Source organism: Microtus ochrogaster, chromosome 1 (assembly GCF_000317375.1).
Source record: "Microtus ochrogaster isolate Prairie Vole_2 chromosome 1, MicOch1.0, whole genome shotgun sequence".
Taxonomy (NCBI): Eukaryota; Metazoa; Chordata; class Mammalia; order Rodentia; family Cricetidae; genus Microtus; species Microtus ochrogaster.
In genome coordinates this window covers 105,650,560-105,660,708 of record NC_022009.1, presented here as the reverse complement: position 1 = coordinate 105,660,708, position 10,149 = coordinate 105,650,560, and positions in this window count along the sequence as shown.

Here is a 10,149-nt window from a genome sequence, read left to right as displayed (position 1 = left end):
AGAAACTTGTTAACTCTGTGTAGGTTCCCTTACTTCAAACACATGCTCCAGGGCATCTGTCCTTCAGAGATTCAGGCTTCTTTTCCCAGAGAGCACTGGAAATGAAGTAAAGCCTTTAGAAGACGCCAAACTTGGCCTCTTGTTTATCGTTCATTTTATTATGTTTCCACGAGTTTGCCCAGTCGGAGATTGTCGTTCTGCTTTGCTCTGGGAAGCTCTGGCTACCTCAACTGTTTTTTTCTGGATTTGCCTTAGCATTTTTTTTGTCTCAGAAGTTTGGATTCTTAACCTTTGCTTCTCAATCACTGGCTCTGAACATTGATCTTGCCAATTTCCCTTCTTACAGCCCCAATACCGTGTTCCCACAATTTGTCAAAACCAGTTTCTTGTTTATAGTCTACAGCCCTGCATTATTACCTGGCCTGCAGTTCTAGGTGACTGGTATCACTGTCTGACTTTAGTAGTGTCAGAATTAACATCACTCTCTCTATGCCACTTTGTACTTTTCAAAGAGTGATCACATGTAAGTTTATTGTTAACTCCATTCCTATTTCACGGTAAGAGAACAGATCCAAGGATACCACACGCTGACGGCTACACTGCAGAGTTGAGGATGTCAGTCTTCATTACTATGCATGTGTAACGGAACTCAGTGTTTCTGCTTTGGTTTAAGAACTGTTTTTTGTTTTTTGTTTTTACTATGCATGTGTAACGGAACTCAGTGTTTCTGCTTTGGTTTAAGAACTGTTTTTTGTTTTGTTTTGTTTTTTCTTTAAGACAGGGTTTCTCTGTGTAGCTTTGGAGCCTGTCCTGGAACTCAATTTGTAGACCTGGCTGGCCTCTAACTCACAGAGATCCACCTGCCTCTGCTTCCCAAGTGCTGGGATTAAAGGCGTGTGCCAGCACTGTTTGGCACTTGATTCTTTTAAAATGAACTTAAAAAAAATTTTTTTTAGCTTTATCAAGCAGGACATATGGTTTGTATTATTTAAATATTATACAATCTTTTAAATACTGTATGCATAGTTAGCTACACCTAACATTTCTTTTGTTTTGTTTTGGAGGCACGGTCTCTCTCTGTAGCCCTGGCTGTCCTAGAACTTGGTCTTTATACCAGGCTTGCCTGGCCTCATACTCAGAGGTATCTGCCTTTCTATGTATCCTAAGTACTAGGATTGAAAGTGTGTGTTACCATGCCTGGTCAAACAATGCTTCTTTAAAGTTATCCTATTCATAGCTGACAGTTTTTAGGATATTTTCCAAAGAACTTGTATTTGAAGGTACATAGTTACTACTGTGTAAAATATTAATATCAGTACATTTAATTTCAGGTTAATGCTTCTTGAGTGGTAGGTGGTCATAAAGCTCCATAGCTGACTGTTTCAGTTATATTAGCTATTTTATATTTACAGACGCTGCATTCTAAGTTTCCATGCATATTGTCACTTAACTCTATTCTGTGTTTTTGTTATTATAATTCCTCTGGCATTTTTCTTATTTAAAGATGATATATTACATTGTACAATTCCAGAGATGGAATCAAATCTGTACAACTATTTTTAAAAGTAGTTAATACTACTTTTAAATCCATATATATCTTACAGTGATTCAATATAAGATATTTTAAATTTAGGAATTAGTAGAGGTATTGAGATGACAAAAGACACCATGAATTTCACAGACACAGGTAGGAAAACTACAGAGGGATTAACAGAATAAGGAAGCAGAGACACAGAAATACTGAAAATTCACACTTTAAAAACTGGAAACTATATGGATAAGAAGGATATGGCATAATAATAATAATTAATAATAATCCCATGAAATCCACAGTTCCCTTTAGAAAGGAAACAGGGAACAATCCCCTATGCAGGCATTACCTTTAAGTGCTAAGTCTGTTTACAGAGAAGGCAGTAACTAAAGATTTTAATGATAGTGAATAGTAGATAAATAATTTACAAGATAAAAGCTTGGCTTAAGCCACTGCAGTTTGGCAGATGGTTCACTCCTGGGGGTTAGTAAGTTACAAAGAAATATTTTGTTATTATTATTGACTTTGTTTTAATAAAGTCTCATAGAAAAACACTTAGTTTATAATGCCGTTTCTCCTACCTATGACTAGCAGAAACCAAATTTATCTTATTAAATTAGTTTGATACATCTAATAGATATGAAAATTTAGATTCAAGAATGAAATGGAAATCATAGAGTTACTATAAAATAAGCAAATGTTATATACATATATATATTTGTATTTATATATATGCATGCATGCTGAGCTATTTATTAAAAACCAAAACACCGAGGAAGATGCATGCTCCATGTGGGCTTTGAAAAGAGGAGAACAATGAATGAGGAGAAGGTAAGTGGGAATCATATGACTTGAAAGCTCAACACACTCTCAAATATTTCTGTCAATTTATGAACATAATTTTTAACATCTATGGAAAACGTAATGAGCCTTTTTATTTATTTATTTATTTATTTTTATTGAGAAAAAAAAATTTCCGCCTCCTCCCAGCCTCCCACTCCTCCCACCCTCCCCCCACTCCTCTCCCCCTCCCTCTGGAGTCTGAAGAGCAGTCAGGGTTCCCTGCCCTGTGGAAAGTCCAAAGTCCTCCCCCCTCAATCCTGGTCTAGGAAGGTGAACATCCAAACTGGCTAGGCCCCCACAAAGCCAGAACAAGAAGTAGGATCAAAACCCAGTGCCATTGTCCTTGGCTTCTCAACAACCCTCATTGTCCGCCATATTCAGAGAGTCCGGGTTTATCCCCTGCTTTTTCAGTCACAATCCAGCTGGCCTTGGTGAGCTCCCAATAGATCAGCCCCACTGTCTCTGTGGGTGGGTGCACCCCTCTTGGTTCTGACTTCCTTGCTCATCTTCTCCCTCCTTCTGTTCCTCATTGGTACTTTGGGAGCTCAGTCCAGTTTCTCAGGAAATTCGGGATCAACCTACCCCTGGACCCAGCAATACCACTCTTGGGAATATACCCAAGAGATGCCCGATCATATGACAAGGGCATTTGTTCAACTATGTTCATAGCAGCATTATTTGTAATAGCCAGAACCTGGAAGCAACCTAGATGTCCTTCAATGGAAGAATGGATGAAGAAAGTGTGGAATATATACACATTAGAGTACTACTCAGCGGTAAAAAACAATGACTTCTCAAATTTTGCATGCAAATGGATGGAAATAGAAAATACTATCCTGAGTGAGGTAACCCAGACCCAAAAAGATGAACATGGGATGTAATGAGCCTTTATATGCTTTATCCCTTCAAGTTCTTTAAGTAATATAGATGAGGTACTTACACAGTATTGGATCAGGGATATAGGGTCAAGGATAATTTGCCATGATTTGGGTTCAATCTGTATGTTCTCATTTTGAACCCCTTTTTTCAGTCATTATGTCATGCTTTACAGATTCTTTAGAGTTAAGTATGGTTAAAAAAAATGGCATGCCTGGGGAAAGAAAATGTTGGTTTTTAAGACATAACCATGTGAGCTATCTGAGGATAAATTCCTGCCTTAGTAGGCTTTGATAATGTATCTGGAAACATGTTAGTTATGTGTTGCTACTACAAACAAAATCTGGTAGAGCTTGTTTTAATATAAACAAAGAAAATGATGACATAACTCTGGCCAGCATATGATATTTCACTTAGCTTTCATGAGATTAGATCAAACAAAAAAAAGAGGTTTTATATACACCACTATATAAACATAACACACAACTAATCGGTAGGTAGAATTAAGCACTTTGTTCCTGGAGAACTCCTTTAGTTGTACAATTCTGGGTGTGGTTGTGTCTCACCTGAACATCAACTCCTAAGCAGCTCTTCGAAACCTAACTCTTGAGTTGTCAGGTGGGAAGGACAGGTCAGATACCAATTCTCTTTTCTCTAGTCCAGACTTCCAGTTAAGTGAAAAGAAGTAAGGGTAAGTACTAACTCGTCTCTCTGTATGTACTAATTACTTGTACATCACAGATAATTGCTGTGATAAAATCCTGATGAAAGCAGCTTAAGGAAGGAAGGAGTATTCCGGCTGATCATTTGGGAGTACAGCCCATCACGATGGGGGGGTACACTGCAGCAGTGAGAGCCCCTGGTCACTCTGCCTTTGCCGTCGGGAGGTAGACAGACACAAGTGCAGGCATTACGCCAGCTGTCTTCTTTTTTATTCAGTCCAGGAATCTCAGGCCCTGGGAGGGTGCTACTGACAACAAGGGTACTGTTCCCTCCTCAGTTAAACCGCTCTGCAAATGCCCTCACAGACATGTCTGGCAGTGTGTCTCCTAGGTGATTCTAAACGCTTTCAAGTTGATGATCCAGATTGTCACAATGCAGTAACTGCTTAGGTTAGTTAGTAAGTTGTTTCATGCCATTGGTCCAGTACTCAGCTATGCTTTGCTAAGTAGTTGGGCTGAGTTTGATATAGGCACTTCTTCCTCTCTCAAAGTTTCATATAGTATGATCACCATTTCAAAGGATCCCTGGATAGTTCCTCATGGCATTTCTTGTCTTCCCTCTACCGAGGGTACACATTTGTGGGTTTATTGTTTGTTTTTTTCTTATTGTTTTGTTCTTGAGAGTAAGTTTAGCTATGTAGTCTTGGCTGGCCTGGATCTTGCTGTGTCAGCTAGGTTCATCACAAACTCATAGAAATTTGCCTGCCTCTACCTCCTGAGTGCTAGAATTAAAAGTGTGAGTCCCTATGCCCAGGGCAGGGGGTTTAATAATTATTTTGGAGAAATATAACAGAAATACTTCTCAACAAGAACTAGAAGATTAATTTACAAGTATAAGGAATGGTATAGGTATACTCATGTGGCTATAAAACAAAATTCCGATAATCTTAATATAATTAAAAGCAATTTATTTATCCCACATGAATTTTTGTCAAACTAAAATGATCCCCAGGAAGCAAAAAGTCCAATGGGCTATTCTGACTCCAGGTGCTGGCCATGGAACCCAGGATCTGTGCATACTGGGCAAGCATTCTGTCTTTGATTTATATAGCCAGTTTTTAGTTGTGAACTTCTAACAGAGACAGGGATATAAGGCCCGTTTGATCTTCTCTTGGTGGGAAGCTTTACCAAAATGCACAAAAACTGTTGTTTTTCTTTTGCACTGGATCTTTCCCTACTCTCATCAGTGTCTTTTATCTGGTAAGATTAGTAGACATTAAATAGAGGCTTTGGTCTTGATTGTGCTGGGAAATGTGTGGGAAACTGAGCTCAGCTAGCCATAACTAGATCAAATCCTAAATTTATAACTTCCTCAAGTATGACTCACGTAACTGAGTGAACCACACTTTGTATTAGTTTTTCATTTGAAAAGGGGGATAATATTTTACTCAATGCACTGTAACGAGGGTTAGAAAGAACACATATAAAAGTGCATGGCACACACGGAAGGAATGGCGCCTGACAATTATTAACTGTGAGCAGTAATGAGCGAGTAAAATCTGTGTACATTCTTAATGTGCTTTTCCCTAGCACACGTATACCATGCCTGAGGCCACTGTGGGAAACAAAACCTCATTCAATGTTTGTTATTGTAAAAATACTACACATGTAATACATAGATATGCTTTTTTTTCATCTCAGAGAAAGGATTATATGTGTGAGTACAAGGATTGGCCTGTGATTTTCTTACTTTTAGCTAGCAAGACAGAGAAAATGGAAGCAGTTTGTACTAGTTAAGTGAACATTTGTTAACCTACGTTACTAGAAGAGCCAGAAAACATGTCTCTTCGAAAGCTAAAAATGGGTATATAGCATTGCCCGTTTACCTAGATGGGATCATGAATGTATTCATGAAGATAGCATTTGCACTGACAGGAATCTCAGTGGGGGTTGATGAGGCTAGTGCACAGAAAGACTAAATAAAGTGTTCAGGGAAGAGAACACAGTAGTCACTAGGCAAAAAGGAATTGGGGTTGACTAAAGCTTTACTGTTTTAATCTTCGAACCTCAGAGTTATTCAAAGTGATCAATAGATCTCTTATCTCCGTTAGTTATTCTTTACAGAGGTAGCAAAACCACATTTATGTTATGTGTGTATGTATTAGTTTCTCAGGGATGCTGTAACAAACCACTAGCTAGAGTTGGAATGCGAATAGGAGTGCACTTTAAACTGCAAAGATTCTTGCACAGGTCTGGAGACCAGAAGTCAAATAAAGGTCACCTCAGGCCATCTCTCCTTGATGGTAGGTACTACAGGAGTGTAGTTCCGTGTTTCTGGTGGTTGTCAGCAGTCCAGGCTTCCTTGTCCTCTTGCGGCAGAACTCCAAGGTTTATCTGGGTATTCACATGGTGTCCTCTCTTTCTGCCTCACTTCCTCTTCTCTGTGCTTCTTTGTCACTTTTCTTTTTAGATAGACTCTAATCCTACCCAGTTAAGACTCACTCCCTTCAGTATACTTGTATCTGAACCTACATCTACAGCCATCTTCTTTTCTAAATGAGATACAAATGTATAGGATTGGCTATTAGAACTTGAATGTTTTTTTTCCCAAGTATTTAATAATCAACTCACAAGATGCATGTGTGCCCATGTATATATGCTTTAAATATAAGGCATGTGCTTTATAAAACATAACATTTTGGGCTAGTGACAAGGCTCAGGGGGTAAAAGTGCTTGCCACAGAAGAGTGACCCTATTCATCCCCTGGATGTCACAGTGGGAGGAGAGAAAAGTTGTCTTGTGACCTTTACACACCTGTGTGCCTCTGAGTGCACACACATACTCACAGACAGAAATGCACACATGCACATAAATAATGAAATTAAAAAGTAGAGGTTATTTAATTAAAATTTTAATATTAAATTAAAAACAGAAAGCAATGGATGGATATTAAATACATAAATCTCTAGGTAAGAATCTAGGAGTTGGATAAACATGTTTAAGAATTGAGACAAGTGGTGCACACTCCAAAATGCTGGGAGTCATAGATAAAAGATTTTCTGTCAGAAATGGAATGAGGTAAAGGTTGAAAAAGAGCCAAAGTATGGAGGGAGGGGGGCCTTGGCTCGCAGATGGACATTCTAGTTGTACTATGACAAAGAGTCACTGCTGATGCCTGGAACAGAAGATGTGGATGAATGTAGAATTTGTAGCGATGAATAAATTAAGCATTCCAGACCACTATCTGCTCGTTAAAAGCAGACTGAAGATTTATGCATGGGATGGTGGGCCAGCGACAGTGGGGTGGAGTCCAGGAACCCAGGTGTAAACTTTCTAGCAAGATAGCAGCAATGAAAATGAAGAGGACTATACAAGCTGGACTGGACTGCCGGGAAGGATGGGCCAATTGCTGCTGGCTTAAAGGTGGAAAGACGTGCATGTGGTGGTGCAACTGAACACTTATATCATACTTAAGGGCACACGTGTGTGTCAGGGGACCTGGGATAGTCTGTGTTTTTTTACATCCCAGAAGACTTATTTTTATAGTAACTTGTTGTTGTTTTTTTTCAGATTGACTTCCTGGTTAGTTTTTAATGTTTAAGATGATTATTTTTAAATATAAAATATTTACATTTTAGGTATTCACTATTTCACCTGGTGATTTGCAAATTTATAATAGACATACAAATATCTGCTGGTTGGTAAAGATTAGCCTGGGTCAAGTTAGGTAAAAAAGTTGAATTTCTGTGTTATGTTTGTGTTCTCTGTTTAGGAAAAGAAATTGGATTAAGAAATGGGGTGGAAGGGTCCAATGTTGAAGAAAACTCAAGTTTAAATTTGATGAAGTTGTAAATAGGTTACAATTAGTCTTTATGGATATAGGTCACTCAACACACATAGCTCCTGTATATGAAAGAGTCAAAGACACATTTTACTATATGCTAGCTACTGCTAAACGAACCTCATAGGACTGGGTTTTTCTCCGTGAAATAGGTATTATCATGCCTGTCTAAGGAATGAGGAGACTGATGATTGCACAGCCTAGGTAGATTGCACAGATAGTGAGTGATTCGGAGCTCTGTCCATTTTCTACAGGGGAAGGAGCTGGCAAGCTACAGAACACTTTAATCACCAAGCTTTAAACAATATTTCTGAAATTTAATAAAGTATGCAAAAGTGAGCTTTTCCAACTTTTTAGTAGTGATAGTTTTCTTATTCCTCATCTCTAATAAATGGAAATGGACAAAAAACACAACAAACAGGCAAAAAAGAAAATGAACACACCCTTTGCTCGAGACACGAAACAGAAGATTCAGAGCTGTGAAATCTCTATTTATTTATATTATATTTATATGATATTATATATTATATTATAATCTATTTATATGATATTAAACTATTCATGGAGAAAGGAAAAGGAAAGTTCAGGCTGTCAATGTTTATCAAAGCTCTCATTCGAGATGTCTAGAATAAAGCAAGAGGTACAACCTACTTATATATGTATATATATGATCTTATATATATATCATATATATGTATAATTATATGTGTGTGCATACTGAGATAAAATCTATCATCCTGGTTTTACATAATTTAAAAGAGATTCAGCATTTTAAATTTGCCAGTGAAATAGTTCTCGTAGAACTGGATGACCTGGGTCAGGTAGTTCTAAATGTCACAGGACTTCTTAATCATCACACTATGAAGTCTTATTTCTCAAGGAGTGTCAATGATATAAGCATTTTATAATTCCGTTGCAATTTTAAATGGACATATTAATTATCACCTCTTTGAGTTAGTTTTGCACATAGTGGGAGTTTAGACTAATAACACACAACCCAGAACTAATAGTAAGCACAGGCATAAAGAAAGTTTGTCCTGCACTTCAGAAATGTTTACAAGATCCTGCATCCTGAGAATTGACTGAAGGGCCAACAAAAGAAGATTAATAAAAAGAAAGATATTATGATGAATTTGTATATTGACTTTTTTTCGTTTAGAGGACAAAATGATTTGAATGCACCTAAGGCTTTCTAATCTTTCTGGTGACTGGCAATATGTCTTTATTGAAAAGGGCAGACCTCTTGAAATATTAAAGAAACTATATCCTTGGTGTCCAGGAAGAAACCGGCAGTCATGCTTTTTTGGTTCTAATTCATTGCCATCAGAGATATTACATTGTGCGTGTTGATTTTTTTTATTAAAAGTTTCTCACGGAATAAGGATGGTCGTGACGACCTCCCACATATTTGGATAATCCAAACAAATCTTGTGACCCGCATACGCCTATGGAACAGGGAGCCATCCTCAACTGGCATCATACCTGGGGATTTCAAGCCCGGGATGTTCTGCTCCACCCAACTAGGGCAAGGGCGGCGAGGCAGGGAGGCGAGTTCGAGGGCAAGCTCGGCCCAGGAGACTCCCGGTTTGACAAGTTCTATTTTTAGTGGCGCCTATAGGCGCAGGTGTCACCTCTCCGGTGGCGGGGGATGGGGTGTGGGAAGCCGCGCGCGACACTGCACCTGTCTCCAGACCCCAACCGCAAGGCGGGGGTCGCGGGCCCACGGAGGGCGAGGAGGGTCACGGCGGCCCGGAGCAGGTGGCCCGCCGCTCCCCGCACGTGGTCCGCCGCGCCGCGAGGCTGAGGAGGACGCCAGGCGGCCGCGCAAGCTGTGTCCTTCCCCTCAGGGCTCCTCCCCGCGCACCTGCTCACCTGTCTGTCCGATCCCGGCGCGCCTGGGGGAGGGACGAGGGGTGAGGGATGCGGAGGAGGAGCGCCGGGAGAAAAGAGGGGGTGCAGCGAGGGCTCCGCCCCCCCCCCCACGGGCGCTGCGCGCAGGCGCAGTGGCCGCTACCGCAGGCAGGGGGCGGCAACATGGCGGAGTGAGCGGCGGCGTCGGGGCTTCACAACAACAGCGGCGCCGGTGGCAGCGGCCCGAGCTTCGGCCCCCGGCGGAGGGCGGAGGACAGAGCGAGGCAAGGCAGCATCCCCGCGGGGGGCCGGGCCGGTGACAGCGAGCTGTGGAACTCGGTGACGGGAGCGCTGAGGGGATCTGGGAGGAGAGATCCGAGAGGCGAGCTCCGAGGAGGCGACCCGGGAGCGGAGCTGGGGGAGACGGCTGCGGCAGGCTGGGAGAGGACCCGAGAGGAGACCTCCGCGGCGACCCCCCGAGGCGATTGGCCGAGGCGCCCCGCACGGCCGCCAGGCCCGGCTGAGGCGCGGACGGGAGCGGGCCC